The 19,757-nt window shown below is 46.0% G+C and overlaps 1 protein-coding gene across 1 annotated transcript in view; it reads left to right on the top strand.

The window, feature by feature from the left end:
- The first annotated feature begins 19,112 nt into the window (after positions 1-19,112).
- SINHCAF (SIN3-HDAC complex associated factor) overlaps positions 19,113-19,757 on the top strand; it is an 18,104-nt gene continuing 17,459 nt past the window's right edge. Inside the window, exon 1 of the mRNA XM_026070392.1 lies at positions 19,113-19,196. The gene's annotated coding sequence lies outside the window, so the exon portion shown is untranslated. The remainder of the gene's footprint in view (positions 19,197-19,757) is intronic.

The following is a 19,757-nucleotide window of genomic DNA, read 5'->3' as shown; positions in this document are numbered from 1 at the left end:
CAAGGTGTAGCTCTTAGGCAGGTATTTCCTGGGTAGCCTAGGCTGCTCTCCCGTGACATCTGGAGTGCACAGGGAGGAGAGGGGACAGGGGCTGGGTCTGTTGGCGGCAAAATGGGAAGTGCTGGGATTACCTGCATCTGAGGATCTCTTTCCTCTCTGCAGCTGGTTTGCTCTGATCCTCGAACTTGGGGTTAAAAGGCTTGAATGAAACTTTTGCCATCCAGTCTGTTAATTAACATGTGCTATAGTAAGAGAGGTTGGTACAGAAGAGGAGAGATGGGCGCTAGCAACAACAAAAATGCCAAAGATTGATAGTTAAATGGCTGTTTTTAGTAATTAAAGGGTTTTCTGAGTTGGACTGGATTTTCAGAAATTCCCCCCCCCACCCTGTCTCCTTCAGCTCTGGCTTTGCTCAAATTGACAAAAATATGAGGATTTTTGAAAACTGCACATTTAAAATGCATTTACCTGAATGTGTGTCTGCAGCATGTGGGGGGGAGTCATTCAATTTTATTCTTGGTTTTGAAAATGAGAAAAATCTCAGAGGAGGATTGAAAGTTTTAGGGCTTGGGACTCTATGTGGGAAACCTCAAATACATCACTGGATGATGTACGGTTGTCAACAGTGTAATACCACAATTACAGGCTCCCATAAATGTGAATAAAATCAATAGAGCTTGTTGCTGACAGATTTCAAAAGAAGGAGTAACCATGCTTAATTTCCTTACTAAATATATTAGGCTTAAGTATCTAAACTAGACATAGTGGAGTCTGATTGGTCTCCTGAAGACAGTAAATACTTTAAGTAAAGCAGGACTAAACTTGTCCAGATGAGGAAGTACAAATAACTTCCCCTTCAATATACTGTCGTTGATGCAACCTGGGAACACTCCAATGCTTTCTGCAAAGCATACGTAGAAGAAAACTGAGAAAACTTGCACAGGTAGGAGTCAAAATTGCTTGCTGATCTGATTTGTTGCTTTTCCACATTTCAGGTAAGCTTGCTGGAACAAACTGTGCTCCAGAGAGTAGCTACTTCTCTATCTGTCACCCCATCAGCTCAAAAATTGAGGCTCTTGTCAGTGCAGCCAGGGAGCATTTCACTGCAGACATTCATATTTCCTCCCCTGCTATTCCATCAGACATGTATCATTATAAGTGGATTTGAGCTGAGGGGAGGATGCGAAGAAAACGGGAAAAATCTCTGTATTGGTCTGCTATAAAGTGGCTGGTTATGGTAAACTAACTGCCTAAGCCACTGGCAAGCTGATTTGTCACTGGAAAGCTACCATTCTGCAGGAGGGTTTGACACCTTAATGGGCCCATCTGTATTCTGCTGCAGACCTCGCAGGGCATCTCGGCTCCTCGGGAAGAGCTTACTCTGTCAGAAGACAACACAGTGGCCAGACAAATTACTTTCTCCTTTAACCAAGCCCACCTTTGTCTCAAACAAAAAGAAAAAAACAACCAACCAACAACAACAAAAAAAGCCCTGCCACTTAAATGCAGTACGTTTCCCCAGAAATGTTGCTGTAGTGGTCCTGGTTGCTGTGTGATCGAGTGACAGCTTTGATAGCATTCAGTAATTGATTCAGTGGGAGTCATAAATGTAAAATAATTATGGTTTGTATCAGAGAGGCTCAAGTATTCCCAAGAATTACTCTAACGTAAGTAATCAATATGGTGGTGTTCCTGTTGCTTGTAGTGGATATACAAGACTTGTGCAAGTCTATTTGTCTCATACGAGGGGTAAATGTAGAAGATATCCAGAACTTTAAGTTCTGTCTTTTTGTAGAAAGTAACTGTTCTCTCCTTCGTACAGACCCCTTAGTCCTATATGAGCCTTTCTCTGTATGATCCATTTACTCTTAGGTCTGACAAGAACAGTGAGTTCAAATGAGTGAATCATGGAGTGGTCGATACCCCAAGCCTCAAGTGTTCAAGTCCTGCTGTAGGGTAAGTACTAAACAACCAAACATGGTGAATGAACAATTGAGTTTTATTTACAAAGTGCAATTGGCAGGACTGTGTAGCAGATTTAATTCCTGAAGAGCTCAAATGCTTCTCACAGAGCATCTGTTCTCCCTGTGAGAGGCAGGCATGGAGAATGCAAGAGACAACCCAATGTTCACACCGCATGTTCAGTGCCAGGCTCCCTCCCACTCCCGTGGCTGGCTGATACAAGCCTAGGCTAAAATAAAATTAAACTTCTCCCTTAATAGCAGCCAGATGTTGGGTTTGGTGCTCTGCAGTCCTTGCATTCTCCTGCTCCCAAAGAGAGGTTTTCACAAAGGCTAGTATCAGCCTAGAAAAGCCATTTTTCTTACACTGCCTCTGCAGTACAGAGGGAAAAGTTGGGCTGCTTCAGTAGGCCTTAAGAAGAGAAACCTAACTTGGCTGCTTTTAATTATGTCTAGAGAAGTCCAGCAGAGGCAGCTTGAGGAGGCTAAGCTAACATTAATCTTTATGAATATTCCCCTTAGCACTGTACTCCCATACTGAGTTCATTTCTTCAAAGCCATGGTGGATCTAAGTGATGTATTAGCATGTTCTTTGCACATCAGAAAAATAAGAGTTTACAGGCAGTGAAATGTAAGGGTGGTTAGTGGCTGAGTTAGTGGTATTTTTTTACAATATGTTAACACTTTAGATATGAAGACAAATTCTTTATTCCTCTTACACAGGCACCAGATAGAAACTAGAAAATGTGGCTTCAATTCCTAGGTCTCTCTGACTTCCACTGAGACTTTTAAGCATCTTGCTTACAGGATATCCCATTTTGCAGCCAGAGAGCTGAGGTACAGCATGGGCGGGGCGGCGGGACGACGATTTCATTTTGGCTGCTCTTTGCCTCACCAGTCTAGGCTGTTCAGCTTTTAGATTAGTAACTGCTCATCCAGGGTCCACTGATGTGTGGCCGAGAGAAGTTTTCGGTGCTTCTGTGACATAAGTACCCTGAGGTCTCCTCTGTGGTTAATTCCAGTTGAAAGGCATCTCTAAAACCTGTTGATTTGTGGTATGTGGGCATGTGTAAGTCTGCCTAGCTGTGTATGGTTAGAGAGTTTCCTAATTGTTAGGGCAGAAGAACAAGCTTTCTTCATACAAAGCTGTAATACAGTGATTACGGTTGCTACCTGCAATGAGATTAAGCATTACAAAAATGTATAGAAATACATGCTTGGCCATTGCAGATTCCCTGCCAAAGTGGAGGAAGAGAAAAGAGATGGTATGCAAGAGCAAATCTGCCCAGCTTTTCATCGCTGGTCCAAAGCTTTTCTAGGAGGCACTAACCATCCTTAAGGTCACCTCAGAAACTGTGGCTGCTGGGAGGAGACAAGCTGCCAAGACCAAGAAGCAGTAGTTATGTTCAGGTGGAGGTAACAGGGATGTCCACAAGCTTAGCCTTTCCTGGACTGGTTTTTAAGTCTTTTGAGAACAATATGGAAGACCTCCTTGCTGTGTGTGGCTACATTAGGTTAAGCCTAGCTACTGTCTCCCACCCATAGCATGTCCCTGTTCATCATAAGTCTGAATGGATGATCAACAATACCAGGAAATGAATGGTGGAAGGTATTTCAAGTGCTATAAGAGATCTCCAGTAATGGTCAGAACACACACAATATAATGGAGGTTCATCTTCATTGTTTAAAAAAGAAAAAAAGCATGGAATTAACTTCAAATGAGCTGGGATGTCAGCCCAAAGGCTGTGCTCCTGTACTTGTGATAGCTGTGAACTCTTGCATTAAGTCTCCTTAGCCTTTTTCTTCTGAACAGTGCTCTCACCTGAATTAACTTTACCTGTTTTGCATGTGTGCAGCTTTTGAACTGTCATTCCCTGATGAGATAAATGTGATGTGCTCTAGATCAGACTGTGTAATATGAACAGCTTGGAATCAGTGTGGTTATTGGTTTGCCTGAGATTTAACCCTCTTGCAGATGGTCTGTGGCTTCTGACTGTATAAATAGTATGAAGATGGCAGAGAGTGGGTGCGGTGCACAGGACATTTTTTCCTCCCTATATAAAAAGAACTTTTAGGAAAACTGCAGTCAGGGAACTTAAGTGGAAACACCACCCAGTGGCTCTACCCAGCTTTCATGTTCTGAAAGCTGTGGAAAAGGTTTCCATTCATGGTAATGGGAACACAGGGGAACTGAGAAAAAACTTTCAGACCAGAGAAGCTATTTAATTCATCTCTGAATGGACTTTATTACACCAGAATTCAGATGTCAGCATGAATTTGTGCTAGACAGGGATCGTGTGGGTAGCTCTGATGAGTGAGAAACAGGATATCTGTTCCAGGCTTAGTCATTTCTGTTTAACTGGTACAACGTGGAAAAGCGAGGAATGAACAAGTATAGAAGAGCCATGAACTATTCTACCTTCATTTCACATATGTGTCCTAGGAGGTGCCAATACAATTTGGTCCACCATGGCAATCGTATCTTGGCCTTGCTGAAGTTAGTGGAATTTCCTAAAATCAAAGAGTTTAGAAAGACATTCATAAGCACTGTAGTCTACTAATCTATTAGTCTGTGCACAGAAAAGAAGCAGCTCTTGAATGGGAAAGTAGTAAAGTGATTATTGTTGCTGCTTGCAACACTTGATGTTTATTAAGCCAGTCCTACTCTTATGCATTAGAGTTTGCTTCTAGGCGATTTCAGCATTTTGAGCACAATTTGTCATCTCTTGCTCCTCTGTGCTGTGTTTATCTCTGTGAAGGGCCAGGCTTGTGCTAATAGAGATATTCGAGAGCCCTCTGTTCATCTCTTTAGTTACAGATTGACAGTCTGTAAGAGAGTAGTGACAATACGTGGTGTCTGGCAAGCGGGACACTGACTGTAAAGACTTCTGGAGTATTGGCTCTGGGTAGAGTTGTGAACAACATGTTTTGTCTTATCGCTAACTGCAGGATGTACTGGATAGATCCTACACTGGCCAGCATCCCAGAGTATACTTCTGTGGGCAAAAGTGTGAGACCTCATTTTCCACGGTAGAGGATGGAGCTGGCAGCACAAGGAAACAGCAAAGGCATGCCCTTTGTCTCCCTCACACAGCCTGCTCCATGCTTTTAGTTACTTCACTGGCTGGAGCCTGGATGCCCCAGTCCTTTTTATTTGCACTCAGCCAAATGAAGCTTTCTCTTGACGTCGAAAGTTAAATCTGTTTTCGATGGGCCTAGCTCCTGCACGTGGCCAGTGTCACTAAGCATTTATCACAAAATGGTGCCGGGGTGCCAGCAGTCTTCCCAAGAGCTGCTCTCCTATTGCCTTGCCCCAGTCCGGCGCAGCCCAGGGTGCCCATGCTCTCTGCGGTGCCCCTCGTGCAGGGCTAGGCTGAGCTGTTGGGTGAGGGCCCTCCTTGAAGAGCCTCCAGGGATGTCCCSCTTCCCCTCGGACCTTGGTCCTTTCAGGTTTCCTAAGCAGGAGGATGCTGAGCGACTTTTGCTTTTGTGGTGAGAATAGGGGTTAGGAAGGGAAGGAGAAGGAAACTGTAGTTTGCAGCAGTGAGAGGGGGAAGGAATAAGCCTGCAGTTCATTGAAGTGGTTCTTGGCAGGAGGCGTTTCCATCCAAGGACCTCCCCTGACGGCCCCCCAAAGTATTGCTTGCGGGGAATGGCAGGAGGGCTCACGCTCCCTTCCCCCCTCCCAGGTCTAAAGAAACTTTCTGCCTCTGGCTTAAGCAATGAATCACATACGGAAAAAACTGTTGAGGACTCCAGGCAGAACACCAACTGTAATGTCTTAATCGATTTCCCCCCCTTTCAAAAAATATTTGCCCTCAAGGGCCTGTCCTATTTTTTTCCCTTGTTTTAGCACTGTTGGCACAGGAGCCATGGATAAGGAGCTGGGAGATGATGGTAGCAGTTCTGTTTGTGTCTGTATAATCACTCATGGCTCTCTTACTCAGCTGATTAAAACCAAAACCCCTCTAGCTACCCCAAAAAATGTAAATAGAGCTTATTAAAACATTGTTCTGTGATATAACCAGCACCCAAGTTACAGAAAGACTGTTATGAAACAGGATTTTGCTTTTGAAGAAGTGGATGGCTGCAAATCAAGCAAATGCCACGCTTTCTTCACAAAAGCATTAAACTGGGGACAAACAGAAGTGTGTCCAATTAAAAATGCATGAAATGCACAAAGACAAACAGCTGGCAGGGACCAAAGCTGTCTGAACACCTTCCTAGTGTGCTTTGCCTATCTCTGCATTTAGCACCGATCTCAGGGTGTGGGATATGCAGCAAGAGCTTTCCAAGGCCATCCTGTTCTTAGCACAAGTAGAAAGGAAGTAAGAAGGCAAAAGCAAGAGAATAAAGTTTTGATGAGACAGAAGCAGTGTTTGTTCTTAAACCTCTGGCTAAACATGCAGTGTGTTCAAGAGCAGATTGGTCGTAATGTAAAATAAAGGGATAAAATGTGAATGTGAAGCTGATAGCAGGGCTGAGTCCAAAATAAGGGCATGCAGCTTCTGTGTCTTCACATTTATATCAAAAACCAAGCATGTTTTGTATAAGCACAGAATGAACCCTTGGGGCAAAACAAGCAAGTGAAGCTTCTTGGTTGCTCCATACACCTGATAAGGATGTTACAGATTATGCCTGATTTAATTCTTCTCAAACTGAGGCAATGTAAGTCTGGCATGAAAGGACTCACTCCAACTTCTGAGTACTCTAATCAGAGTCAGTAAAACCTTTAAAAGTGAGTTTAAAGATAACTAAATGAAGAATTCTGTGGAATTACATGAATATTTAAAGCCAAGTGTATACTTCAGCCTTTGCTGAGCTGAACAGCCTAGGCTGGAGTTTGACAGTTCTAAGTCCCCCGCTCCTGAAATGGAAATCATGGGGAAATGGATAGAGTTTGTTTTGCTTTTATGTAAATCTGTACAGATAAGCATGGTTCACCATAAAAGCTGCATGTTAACTACATTGCTTTATTCTTGTTGGTTCTTAGATTTGCAGTTTTTAACTTCTACTCAGCGTGAATAATGCCAAACTCTCAGATCTGAGGTGTGCTCAAATTTATATTTAAATATTTGCAACTAATCTAGCTGTGCTAGAATAAATTAACCTTTTTGTTCTTTACCAGAATGCAACTCTGGGTGGAAAGTAAGTGTTGGCTGTTCCACACCTCCCAAAGAATCTGCTGGAGTTAAACTATTTTGCATTTGTACGTGGAGCAGTCTTGGCTGATCCCAACAGCTGTCCCACAGGATGAATCCAAACAGAGCTTCCATGCCAAGGAAGGGGAGCAAAACAAATGGGATGACCAAMCAGTTACTGAGGATGTAAAATGAAAAATTGTGGGAAGGCAGTGCAGGGTCAAAATAAAAAGTAATAGAAAGAGATCTGAGCAGAAAGTCTCCTCTGGTCTGCAAAGAAATAGACTCTGTAGGCAGCAGCTGAGGGGGCCTGTGAACAAACTAACAAATGGAAGCAATCACCAAAGCACTAGGAATTCACCTCCTCCTCCTCGAGCGTCGTCCTCCAAGGCCTGACGTAGCCCTGGCCCATCTCGGCTAGTGCCAGAAAGAAGCTGATGGTTGTCTCCTGAGATTTGAGAGGGCCACGGATGGGCAGTGTGTGAATGACTGAGGGAAAGCAGAGCGGCTGCTGCTGTGGTGCACTGAGTGCAGACCTCACCTGCCCAGGTGGGAGAGGGGCTGGCAGTCCCCACAACCTGCTCCAGCCTGTTCAAGCATGTGGCTCTGCGGAGGAACTGCCAACTAATGCTGCCAGTAAACTGTTCTGTCAAGCTGAAATAAAACCTTTCCCATCTGATAAAAGGCCCTGCCATCTCATATTAAGGTGGGATATGCGAGTTGTGTAGTTAATCTCATGGGGTGTCCTGGAGACTAACTGTGTGGATAGTCTTAGGCCAGCCTACGTTGTGGTGCAGAGGTGGCTGGGGAGCTTGTCGAGGGTAGAGGCATACATGTGGACAGCCAGCACTCTCCCAGGACATCCTTAAGATGAAAGGGGCAGGGGGAAATAAGGCTTTTATCTTCAGCACACCCAGAAAGGAATACAAGAGATGTATAAGAGTTGCAGGGGCCACCTGGTTTTGCTGACTGGTGTAGGAGACCTAGTGGTACTGGAAGGCCCCAGCTTTCTAGGGTTTCATGGCAGCTGCTCTGCACCAGGGCCTTGAGAAAGAGGTCTTCACCCAGTGGCTACAACAGACCATCTTCCCAACTCTGATAAAATGCCAGCTGCTCAATAAAGCCTGGAGAGATCCCTCCAGATCAAAGGCTCGGAAGCAAAATGCTGGGCTTGTGGGTTTGGGGCTGTGCAGAAACAGCACAAGAGCTGTAGGAAATCTAGGGAGAGGTCTCCTGCCACCTCTCAGCTCTGAAAGGGGTGGTCAGAAGATGGTGACAGCAGTAGCGCACCACTGATAGGAGAGCGTACTAGCTGCAACTTCCTAGCTGCTTGGTAGGGGTAAGGTTTGAAGAAATCTCCCAGATCTAGAGAGCAAGAGAGAAGGACTTTACTGGGAATCCTCCCCCATGGGATGAATTTTAGCACCAGAGACAAGGGGACTTGATCCAGCGGGTCCCTGGAGGCCCAGCAGCTTAGAAGAGCTGGGGAAGGAGCCCTTGGGGAAGGCAAGGCATAGGCTATAGCATAAGGAACCAGCAACAGCTACAGCTGCCAAAGACACTGCCTTGAGGCAAAGGCCTCAAGGGAACCAAGTGGTGCCAGGAGGGCAGGAGAAGCGCTAGAGTTTTCTCCCTCCTGCTGTGCTGGAGTGCGAGTCAAAACCTCAGTGGAGGCAGGTGCAGCCGGAGGAGGAAACCAGAGGCCTGGCTGTGGGGAAGAAGAATTTGTCATGGCTTTCGGTGCTGCGTTGTGCAGCTGTAGTGCAGTGAGTCACAACTGAGTGCAGCAGAGATCACATAAACATGTTGATAGAGGTGGCTGTGGAGCCACAGCAGCCCCTCCAAGCTGGAGGAGAGGACTGGAGTGAGGACGTACCTTTATATGCTTTTCCCAATGGATGAGCAATGGTGCAGCATGTAAGTGAGCCTGTTTAAAATGCAAAGATAATAGTGGATGTAAAAGTCTGCCTTCATGATAGGTGACTAAGCAGGGATCTCATGTGCTTCAGCTCTTTGGGAATCTGGGGGTGTAACTGCACCTGAAAGGCCAGCCATGAGCTCAGCTCACAGTGAACAGATGTGCGGTCTTAGCCGAAAGGTTACTCTGCCACCAAAGTCAGAGCCCCCCCCACACACACACACTCTGTGTTTGAAATAAGAGCCTGCAGCAGAGCTAGCATCATTTCACAACTGAGCTGACTGTCTTGAGGGCATAGGAAGAAGGATTTCTCATGCAAGGAACTCCCTTTTTCCTCTTACCCGTTTGTTTTCATTCTGCTCACCACAACATGACGCTATCTGTCATGAGGACAATCAATAGCACAGTCCAGATTTGTTCTTAGCCAAAAGGTCAGTGTCCAGACCCTTAGTATAAAAAACTTACGTAAAGTTTCTTTCCTTTAAATGGTGGTCACATACACTATTGTGGAGGGAGGTGCTGCTCTGACACCGGCTACCAGGTGGGAGATGAGAGGAGAATGGAAATCCTTCAGCTGTGAGTTTTTTGGTTTGGGCTTCTGCTATTGGTCTCTCAGGTTGATTCAGCTTCGTGTCATTCATTTTGAATAGGAAGCATTTACCCATGCACAGCACTGAAGTCTCCAACCCAGTAGCAGACAGCCAGCATCAGTGTCTGTGGTACTGACAATGCTAAGCCTACATACCTATTTAAGAGGCCATTTCTGCTCCCTACCTTTTGAATGGTCTGCAGGATTTGTGCAGTAGGTAAATGTGAACCTATATACTCCTATGGTTGGATGCAAATCATTCATAAAGTTTGGAAAAGTTAAAGGTGAGAATAGGTGTGTTAAGACTGATTTGTTCTGAATAGTCTAGGAATTCATCACATTGCATGACCTCAGGTTAAGGTACTTGTCCTGGAGTGGTAAATCCACAGCTACAAACATCCTACTGAGTTAACTGTTTCRCCATCTTGCGAGCAGACCAGAGCCAAAGATATTATCTTACCCCATTGTGAAACCAAGAATCTCGCTTTCCGTCTTGTTTTTACTGTTGGAAGCTGGTCCAAAATGTTGCTTTTTGGTCTGAATCCCGCCCTGTCTAGTGCTCGGCATTTGCACTGCAGCCAACAGGAGTCTGTACTCCTGCAGGCTGCTCATGGAGATGATATGCAGCCCAGAAGCAATACCAGGTAATAGCTATCAGCTAGTTTTGCTCTATCACATTCACTTTCTGTCACATCCTAAGCATTTTGTTCTGGTGGATAATATGGGATGTAAAAGCCAGCAAGTTTTATGCCGTTCTTACTAAGCTATAGTCAAACATCTGATACAATCTAGACCAGGTATTTTTCAGCAAGTCAAAGCAGTCTCCAGTTCCTTAGCAGAGAACAACTGGAATGTGATTAGCTTACTCTGCAGCAGAGCCAGTCTGCACCAGTATGAATACTGCTGTATTCCTTCTTCAAAAGCTAATCCCTATTGGCTTTAGACATGTGGTAATGCTGGTCAGGGACACCTCTCACAACCTTATAGTAAGGGGCCATCGCTATGCCAGTTCCAGCTTCCTGATAAGAGATCAGGTTTTTTTGCTGTATGCAGTGGTGCAATTTGCTTTTCTGAGACAAGAGATTCTTCACTCTCCTTCAGAAGCTGTGCATGTTTCCATAGCTCTTTGACAGTTACATGGATTGAATGTGGTTATTCACTTGAAGAATGCTTTGGAAGGTAAGTGTTTTGCTGTAAGATCATTTTGTGGAATATATACTATGCACTTGGTTAGATCCAGTATTTTTTCTGATGTTCCAGGAGTGATGTTACTGTGGGGGTTTTCACTCCTACCTGATAGAGAAACAGTTTTCCAGCAGCAGGTTAATGACTGACCCCAGAATATAGGTGAGTTATAGAAGCGCCCAGCATCAACGGAGAACTGGTAGGGAGAAGGGAACGTCCATCTTCTTCAAGATGGATGGAACGTTTTCAACTCTAAAGGAGCTGTTACCCTACCACATCAGCCTGAACACTTGGTAGGGCTTCCACACTGGTAATAGTTTGCACTTCAGTGACTTTGCCTAATTTTCTCTGAGGAGTGTAACTAAGATGCTTGAAACCAGCTACTGTCAGTGTTATGGCAAGGAAGAGCCTGTATGTATTTCACACAGACGGGTGACAGTCTCTGCTCCTGTCTGCTTACAAAGGAAAGTGGACTACAGCATGGAACTGTTTTGGAGTCAGTCCCCATGAAGCTGACCCTCTGGCCTGCTGTATCTGGGCCAGCAGGCCTGGCTCTATCCCTAGCCAGATCAGGATCAATCCTGATCTATTCAGGGATAGATAGAAAGGTGCCACTGATTTGAACTGGACTCTAGAGTTTAGCAATTAGGATCTGTCCCCCAGGTCTCCCAGTACACCCACAAAATGCTGTTTTCAGTGCCTCAGTCTGCATCTATGTACAGACACAGAGTAAAGAGCATGCCAGGAGCCTATTTACCACAGCATATAAAAGAGGCTTTAAAGGGCTGCTGCTGCCTTAAAGAATGGCACACACAAAACCCCTCCTGTTTTGCAGGCCTCCTATGAATGGCTACTTATTCCAATTTGCAGCAGGATGTGTTTCATAAGAGGTTAAACTTGGTGCCACTACTCAAGTGCAGCGCGCTTGCACACTTGTACACCCTCACGGCTGGGGCAGAGCCGGGTCTTTGCAGTGCACAGCCATCTCTGCTGGCCGGGCACCAACATGTCCATGCGCATGAGGGTCGCAATCGAGTCACTGCTCCCACCTGCCTTCCATGTCCAAATGAAAGTGTTGGCCCTTCTGTTTTGGAGCACCTTGAGGCTCTAGAAGAAGAGGAAATGCCAGACCAGCCACACCAGCAGCCTTGTGCCTGGCTGGGATGGTGGCTGGTGCCAGATGTCAAAGAGAAAGGGGTGTGAAACCTTGAGCTGGTCTGCTATCCATTGAACAGTTAGCAATTGGCCTAAGCAGGAGGGTTTTTAACCCTTTCCCAAAGTTTTGTTTGTATTACATAGCATGAGTTAGATGTTCATGGTTTCCCAATAATTGTTTGATGCTGCACCTAAGTACTCAAGCCCAGCTTCCCAGGGCAAAGAGTGACCAGCTCAAGAGGTCACTTCTGTAGCTATCCAGTTGTCCAACCTCTATCCTTCAAATAATGAAAATCAACCAGTAAATATGGCTTTGGCTTTTGAAGCCTTGCATTAGGACTAGTTTAGCCACTGCTAAGAGTAGTTGTCCTGACAAGAAAAGTCAGTCAGTTCAGCTCAGCTATGCATAGAGATTTGTTTTGACAGCACACCCAGAATAGCATCTCAGAAACCACACTGCTAGCTGGTTTTAGAAATGCCAGTTTTTGAAGTGTTTCTGACCAGCCAGCTTGCTCCTCTGTAAATAGCAATCATTTTGTTCAGCTGTTTTTCAAAGAGTGCCATGTCTGAAGGGCAATGCCAGCCCAGTGCACCTCCCCATGGCCCAGCAGGGCCCTGCAGATTGCTCTCATTCAGCTTTCCCAGGAGCCCCTTGAGCTTTTGAAAGGGGTAGGAACTCACTTGGGGACCCCACTATGAAGGGAGACACCCCACACATGCACACCAGCCTTATGCCTTTCCCAGGTGCCCCTGCAAGTCTAGGCCTGGGCATCCCCCAAATCCCACATGCTTCAGGGTCCTGCTGCTTGGCTGGCCCCAGACCTGTTCAGGCTGACTCATTCCCAGCTGGAGTGTTTACTCCCACGTCTGCCTTAACACCTCCCAGATCAGCCCAGTCACTCTAGTCCAGGCCAATGGTGGGAGAGAGAAGCTCAGCCCTGCACTGTCCACTCTCTCAAGACATTTATTTGGGGCCTGAAGAATACATGGCCTTGATGTCCCAAACCCTCCTGCTCACAGACTATTGCTGTCAGCCCTCTTCCTTCTGGTAGGCTTCATAAATCTTCATAAAGTTACAAAATACCTCCTCCAGCCTGGCAGGGCCTGTATCCTGTTGCATCACTTCTCTCTTGCATCTACCCAGCACTGGTGCTGGCTTCCTGGGCCGTCTCTACGTCATGGGGTCAGCAAAGGCAGGGGAACTTCCCTGCTGACCCCAAAAGGTCTATCAAACCACCCTGTGCCTATATAGCACAGACCTCATGCTGCCCACCAGCTGTGTGCCTGAGGCACTGCCAGTTGTGGACTGGGGGCAACATCTGGGTCCCTTGAATTCTTGGCATGCCATAATTGGCAATATGAGTAGGCAGGCAGTCTCATGGGAAGTCACTAAGGTCAGACATGTGCTGGTTAGGTTTATACAAGTCTCTTTCATCCCCCCTGTAGAGCTAGTTCCTGACCATGAGCACCGTTTATGGTACCCAGCTTGCCTTTGGCATTTCCTATGATCAGCATCTGCTCAAATTTTGCCTGAAGCTTCCCATGCCTGCTTAACTGAGCCTGCTTCTGTCCTCCCTCTCTCTACATGTTTCTGTGAGTGATACTCCTCCCGGAAAATCTTTCACCTTTCCTTATCTTCATTTCATTTTCAGAACAGGATGCCTCTGTCCTGAGGAGGAGGATGGATTGTACAACCTTCCCACTACCTTCTCCTTCAGTGCTGCTTTCTCCCTCCATGCCCTTTTCCTCTATCTGCCCTCGCTTGGTTTTTGGAAGATGATAAATGTCAAATTTGGTTGATTTGTTGCAGTCCAATTAGCTGATTCAATCCAATTAAGCTATCTGAAGTTATCTGTGTAATGTGGTGGCTTTGTTAGCCAACTCCATTCCCTCTTACCCTTGCAAGGATTTTTGCCTCCAGATCTTGGTGGCAGATTTCCACTTTTTTCTTGGCTGCTTGATCAAAGACAGTGATCTGGGATTTCTGGTACTGCAGATTTCCTCCAGGGTCCATCCTCTCCCACCTGCCTCCTTCCCCCAGTTAGCCAAGGCTGCCTGCAGCTCTTCCTCCACACCAGGTGACTTGTAAGTACTGTATGCATCATTGGCAGCTTAGCAATAAGATCTTGAGCCTTCTGCCTTTCCTAGGGCCATCTCTGTGTTAGGTTGATCTTATTCTTCAGCCCGCTCCTCCCTGACCTGAGAATATCTCTTTTTTTTCCTGAAAATGGACCTTATTGACCTTTGTCCTGTCTCCCAGTACTGGAGTTAGAAAGAGGTGTCACTGAGAACAGACCTACAGGCTACAAAATCTCCAGCGAAGGGCTGGTGATGGGTGAAGACTTTAACCTGAAGAGGTACTGCATCAGGCTGCTTGTGTTTATTTAGTGGAGTTCTGGGTCCAAGTGTGGAACGTTTACACCTGCAAGAAGCCCCTCCTGCCAGCTGCCCTAAGGGATCCTGCTGCCCCCCACACGAACCGTGCTGGCTATTCCCTAGCAGAGGATTTCAGGCATCATGGTACGGTGTTACCCTTGACACACAGCAAAAATCCATTAGCTTCCCTAGGTGTTTCTACTCCCAGGCACCCCTATTTATCTGTTTAATTTCTGAGCTAGCGTGTGGAGAAAGAGGTCAAGAGAAAAAGCCTATCATGCTGTAGCATTGCTTCCTAGCCACCATGGATGCTCTTCTGACTGGCTAACCTTGCTTTTCTCTTTTCCTGTCCAGCTACATCTGACTTCAGGGCCATGCAGCAGCAAACAGGGTTAAGGAAATGCTTTTGATCAGGAAGCTTAGGTTGCTTAGGAAGCTTCAAATATCCAGTTCTTTCCCGTAAATGATCCCACTTGAGCCCAGGCCTACGCAACACTATCCAAAGCACTTCACAACTTCCTCTTCCCTAGAGATTAGTCTGAAACTGTCACTGTAAAATCTTGAATTTATCCCTGTGTGGCTGGAAAAGACTGGTCTCCCAGTTCAGAGGAGAGATCTCCTTTGGGTTTGCAATTATTTAGTCTCTGTTTTCAGAATTTTCTCAAATGACAGGATAAGAGGGGATAACTTCCTTGACAGGAAAGAGCCTGGCAGCCAGAGAGGGCTGATCTTCTTAATGGTGTCTTCAAATCGCCTTAATATAAATCCTCATAGAATAGCCTTATTGGCTTTAATAGGGATGAAAGCAATAGTGTCGCAAAGAAATGAGTAGTGCTTGTGAGAGGCTGCACTAAAGATTTTTGAACAGTAATAGAAATTGATCCTTTTGCTATAGAATTTGAGCAATCCTTAAGAATTTAAGAGAATTATGTTCCTGTTAAAGAATTCTAAATATCAATTAAAAAATTCTTCAAAGTTATCAGTCTCTGTTAAGCCATCAGGGCTTTCTTATTTAGGATGGGCTATAAATGCGCTGCCTTTTTCATAGGAGTGAACCAGTGCAGGGGTCCTGCCTTGCTGATCTGCAGATCTTAGGTGCTCCACTGAGTACTTCATTCTGGCAGCATGAGTACCTATTTTTATTATCATCAATCTTTGCTCTTGCTGTCTATTTGCAGCCACCTGACATTTGGCCTAAAGCATAATGGAGAAAAAGATCACATTTCTTTATTATCCTGTTTGCTTTAAACTATCCAGTCCTATGAACTTCTGAAAAACTAATATGTTGTTACTCATGCAGACAACTGCTGCAAGTGCGCACTGCAGAAATGATCTGTTGATATCTCCTTCTTAAATTTTACCCCTTGGCAAAACTTATTCAGAACTGTGGGTTAATCAACGCTTTTGTTCCTGAATGAACTCCTAGTAATTTTTCAAAATCCTTTAAACAGGCATTTAGCCAATAAAGCAAATTTTAAAATGACTCAAGTTGTAAAAAGTAATTTGCAGTGAAATCTTGAAGCAGCAACAGCTGCCTGGGTTTGGTTCTGGCAGCTGCTTTCCACCTAACAACAAGTAGCCTATTTGTGTTTATTTATTCATTAATATTGAAAAATAACACAACAGGATCAGATGTCTTAGCTGACAAGTGTCTTACTTTTTGTCTGTGTTAGCTCCTCTGTCCCAGTATTCATGACATACGTATATTTTGTATCAAAAAAAAACCCCTTGTGGTTAGCTTTATTTTTACAACATTGGCATATATTAGCTTCCCAGCTAAAGCAATTAAGATCCCATCCAGGAAAGGTACAAGTTTAACTGGAAAACAGCAACAGYCCCATTAGCTTTCCAGGGACCACATGCATACTTACAGGTAAACGTTTTTAAGTACTGTCCTAGATGAGAGCAAATCCTCTGGCCTAAGGCTTATATTCCAGGTCACCTGGGATCTCTATAGAGTCCCATATTCCTCCTTTGCACCAAGCTCAGAGTGCAAATATGCTTCATTTTTTAAAACAGCATTACATAATGCTAGCACCTCTAAAAAACAGGAGCAGGTACTATTTCAGATGTCTGCATTTTTCAAATTAAACTCTTTCGGGTTCTTCCAAGTTTRGGGCAATTTTTAATCACCCTCTTTCCATGCAGCGAGGACAGACAGAGTGTCCCTCTAGTACTGTGGGGAGCATGACTGGCTTGTTCAAGGGGAAGGGGCTCAAGGATCCTCAGTGGAAGCTCATTAACTAATTAAATACCTTTTATTTATTTGCAAGCTGGCCACCAGCCAAAGCTGAAAACTCAAACTACTGTCAAGTAATAGGGTAGCCCTGCAGTGTCCTCAGCAAACGCTTCAAGGAAACCTGAGATGTTTCAGAAGTGAAGATTTTTGGACCATGTTTTCGTTTATGCATTCCTATTTGGACTTTCGTGGAGAGAAAGTGTTCTGCTTTGAGAGGGCAGGAATGGCCAAGCCATCACAGGCCAGAGCAGTACACTGCTGAGAAACTCAAATCCTCCCCGAGTTACACCATCAGCTGTTCTGAAGCACTTTTTTTCATTATTGTAAGTTAGAAGTCCTCCACTGCACTTTGGGATTTGTAGGAGATTTGCAGTGTAAAGACATGAAGCTGTGAAACAAGTATTTGAGCAGTCGCACCTTGCCCTGGTTTGTGGGCAATCAAAGCCTACTTTTAGTCACTCCACTAATGTTCAGTGTGGTCAGGGAGGGTGGCAAATGACAGCCACCAAGAGGTCAGTTTTGTTCAGCTTGGCGCTGAGAGGCAGCACGTATTGCTTGATATGCATGAGAATTCTCCTTGAAAACACCATTTCATCCTCATCTGGGGAGCTAGAAACTGTACTAGATGGCCCCCACAGACATGCACAGGAGCCAGGCTAAAAGGTGAGTCCCCAGAGGGGCCTTCAAAATTGTAGAGAAGAAACAAAGGGAAAGCACTGGAAAAAATCTGGGAGAATCACTTCTGCAGCCAAAAAGAAAGTGGCAGATAAAAATGGGCAGATGTTGTATGCAAATACCATGATACTAAATAAGCCAGTTTATTCTTGGTGGATCACACTTGTAGATATTATAAGAGTTGCTGAAAGAGCTGGTAGAGTTCCCTAGATTAGTTAAAACCAGTAAAATTAAAAATAAATAAATTTGGGGAAATCATTCAGCATCAGTTACACTCGCATCTCAAAAGTTGTAAGTGGTCTGGTTTAGCTGTGTCTGGAACTAAGCACCGGCAACAAGGAAGCCACACTGTGATCATTCAGAAAAGTCATCTCACTCCCAGCTAAGCGGGGCCATCTCCTGGGGGAGAAGGCCTCCCATGCTTTGTGCCCAAATTGACTTGTTTTTGTAGCACTGAGGAAGGAAATGGCATGGCATTACCAGGGATTTGCAAGCAAGTAGAGCTGATGTTAGGTGCTCAGAAGAACATAAAGAAAAGTAGCCAGTCCTGCTCTCATTGAAAACCTCCGAGGGCTGCCGCAAGCACCAAGAGACTTTCGGCAAGTGTTCTAGATGGTTTGCTAAATCCATGCCTAAATTAGATCAAAAAGGTCACTATCAAGTTAAAATCTTTTTTTTTTTAATTACTCATCCCCATTATTTTTCTCTTTTAGTGTATTAAACAAAAATTGTGCCCTGTGCCTGAGCTGCTGCAGATTCTGTGGGAAACTTTAGCATTTACTCAGTTAGAAAGGTGTTCAGTATTAGGGCTTGGTTTGAATGCAAGTCCGAAAGGGAGTAGCTTGTGGTTTTATTCTAGTTATACTCTATAATGGTGCTAAGTAGTAACTGCCTAAGTGTTACCTTATATATCACATTAATCTTCCTGACATAGTTAGTTTTTTAAGGAACTCTATTTCAACACAATTTGCCAGATGTACAATGAGGCAGCTCTTCCCAAATTGCACAAAGACTGTGAACAAAAAGCTGCAATGATGGGAATTTTTAAACCACTCGTTCTGACACACCACGAAAAATTACATGAGGCATGCCAAGCATTTTCACAGCGCAGTAAAACGAATCCTACGTGGGGGGGGGGGGGAAATCTTCCCTCCTCTTACACCCAGAAGACGTGACCCTTAGCCAGTGAATTCATTGAGTTTTATCACTGGTGTCAACGGCGCCTGGGAGAGAAAAAACCCAGGTGTGTTTTGCAAAACGTAAGGTTAGGAGTGATAGCTGCGAGGTTTTTTCGTTTGTTTACTGACAGTGTCAGTGTTTTAAAAAAGGAAGGGGATACACTGCGCCATGCTTGGTGATCTGACAGCCCTGATTTCTACTTCTGTGGGTTTTTTTGTTGTTGTTTTGGGGATTTTTTTTTTTTTTTTTTTTGCAGGCTGAAAAACGCTTAAGGAGAAGGGGACGCAGGGCGCGAGTCCGCCCACGCTGCCACCGCGGCCCGTTCCCCGCACCGGGCGCGAGCGGGGGCAGGTGCCTGGGCCGCGCCGGCGGGGGCGCGGGACGCGCGGGAGCGGTCGCGGCGCCCCTCGCTGCCGTGCGGCGGCCGCGCGCGCGAGGCCCCGCCCCCCTCCGCCCGGGCCGGGCTGTTTGTGTGAAGTCATCCCTGTCGTCACAATGGACAACGCCCCTCCCCCCTCCTCCCCGGCTTCCCGCGCGGCCTTTCTCCCTTAAAAGGACAATGGGGCGCGTGAACGCAAGGACTCGATTGAGCAGAATGGGGGCCGTGGGAACGGCGCGTGCGCAGAGCAGCGCGCGCCGCGGGGAGGGGCGGGGGCGCGCGCGCAGGGCCGGCGATTGCATGCAGGCGGCGGGGCGGCTGCGCAGAGCGGGGCACGGCACGGCACGGCGCGACACGGCCGGCGCTCACGGTCTGCCGGCGGGTGCACGCGGAGCTGAGGTAAGTGAGCGAGCTCGGCTGCTGCAGGGGGAGAGGGAAGGAAAGTACGGGCCAGAAGAAACGGGAGGTTCGGGTTTGGDTTTCTTTTTTTTTTCTTTTCTTTTTCTTTTTTTGCAACAGTCGGTGGTTTGTGTTCAACACAAGTTAATCCTGGAGGCTGTCCTTAGTTCTGCTACAGCGAAAACACTTTACCGCCTGGAACAGTTTGACACGCATGGCTCCTATGCGCGGCGTTTTTTCCCTTTTTTCTTTTTTTTTTTTTTTTTTTAATTAGTGGAGTTTAAAGCAGCCGCTCCGGTCGCGAAACTCCTCCCGCATTGTTGGAGACCCATCTCAGCAGCTCTGTCCCCCCCCCACCACGCACGCATGCTCCAAAGTGAGATGGAAACGTTAAAGCCCCCCGAAAGGAAGCGCAATCTAGTTGCAGGCGGTTGAACTGCGGGGTGGCGCGGGCACTGCGCGGGGGCGGCGCAGGTGCGGCGCGGCCCCGCGCAGCGCCCGCACACCTGTAGCGCCGCCGCACACAAGTTGGTGCCCGCTCGGCGGCGGAGCGGAGGGGGC

Source organism: Apteryx rowi, unplaced genomic scaffold (assembly GCF_003343035.1).
Source record: "Apteryx rowi isolate R43461 unplaced genomic scaffold, aptRow1 scaffold_31, whole genome shotgun sequence".
Lineage (NCBI taxonomy): Eukaryota > Metazoa > Chordata > Aves > Apterygiformes > Apterygidae > Apteryx > Apteryx rowi.
This window is presented reverse-complemented; position numbering and strand designations above follow the sequence as displayed.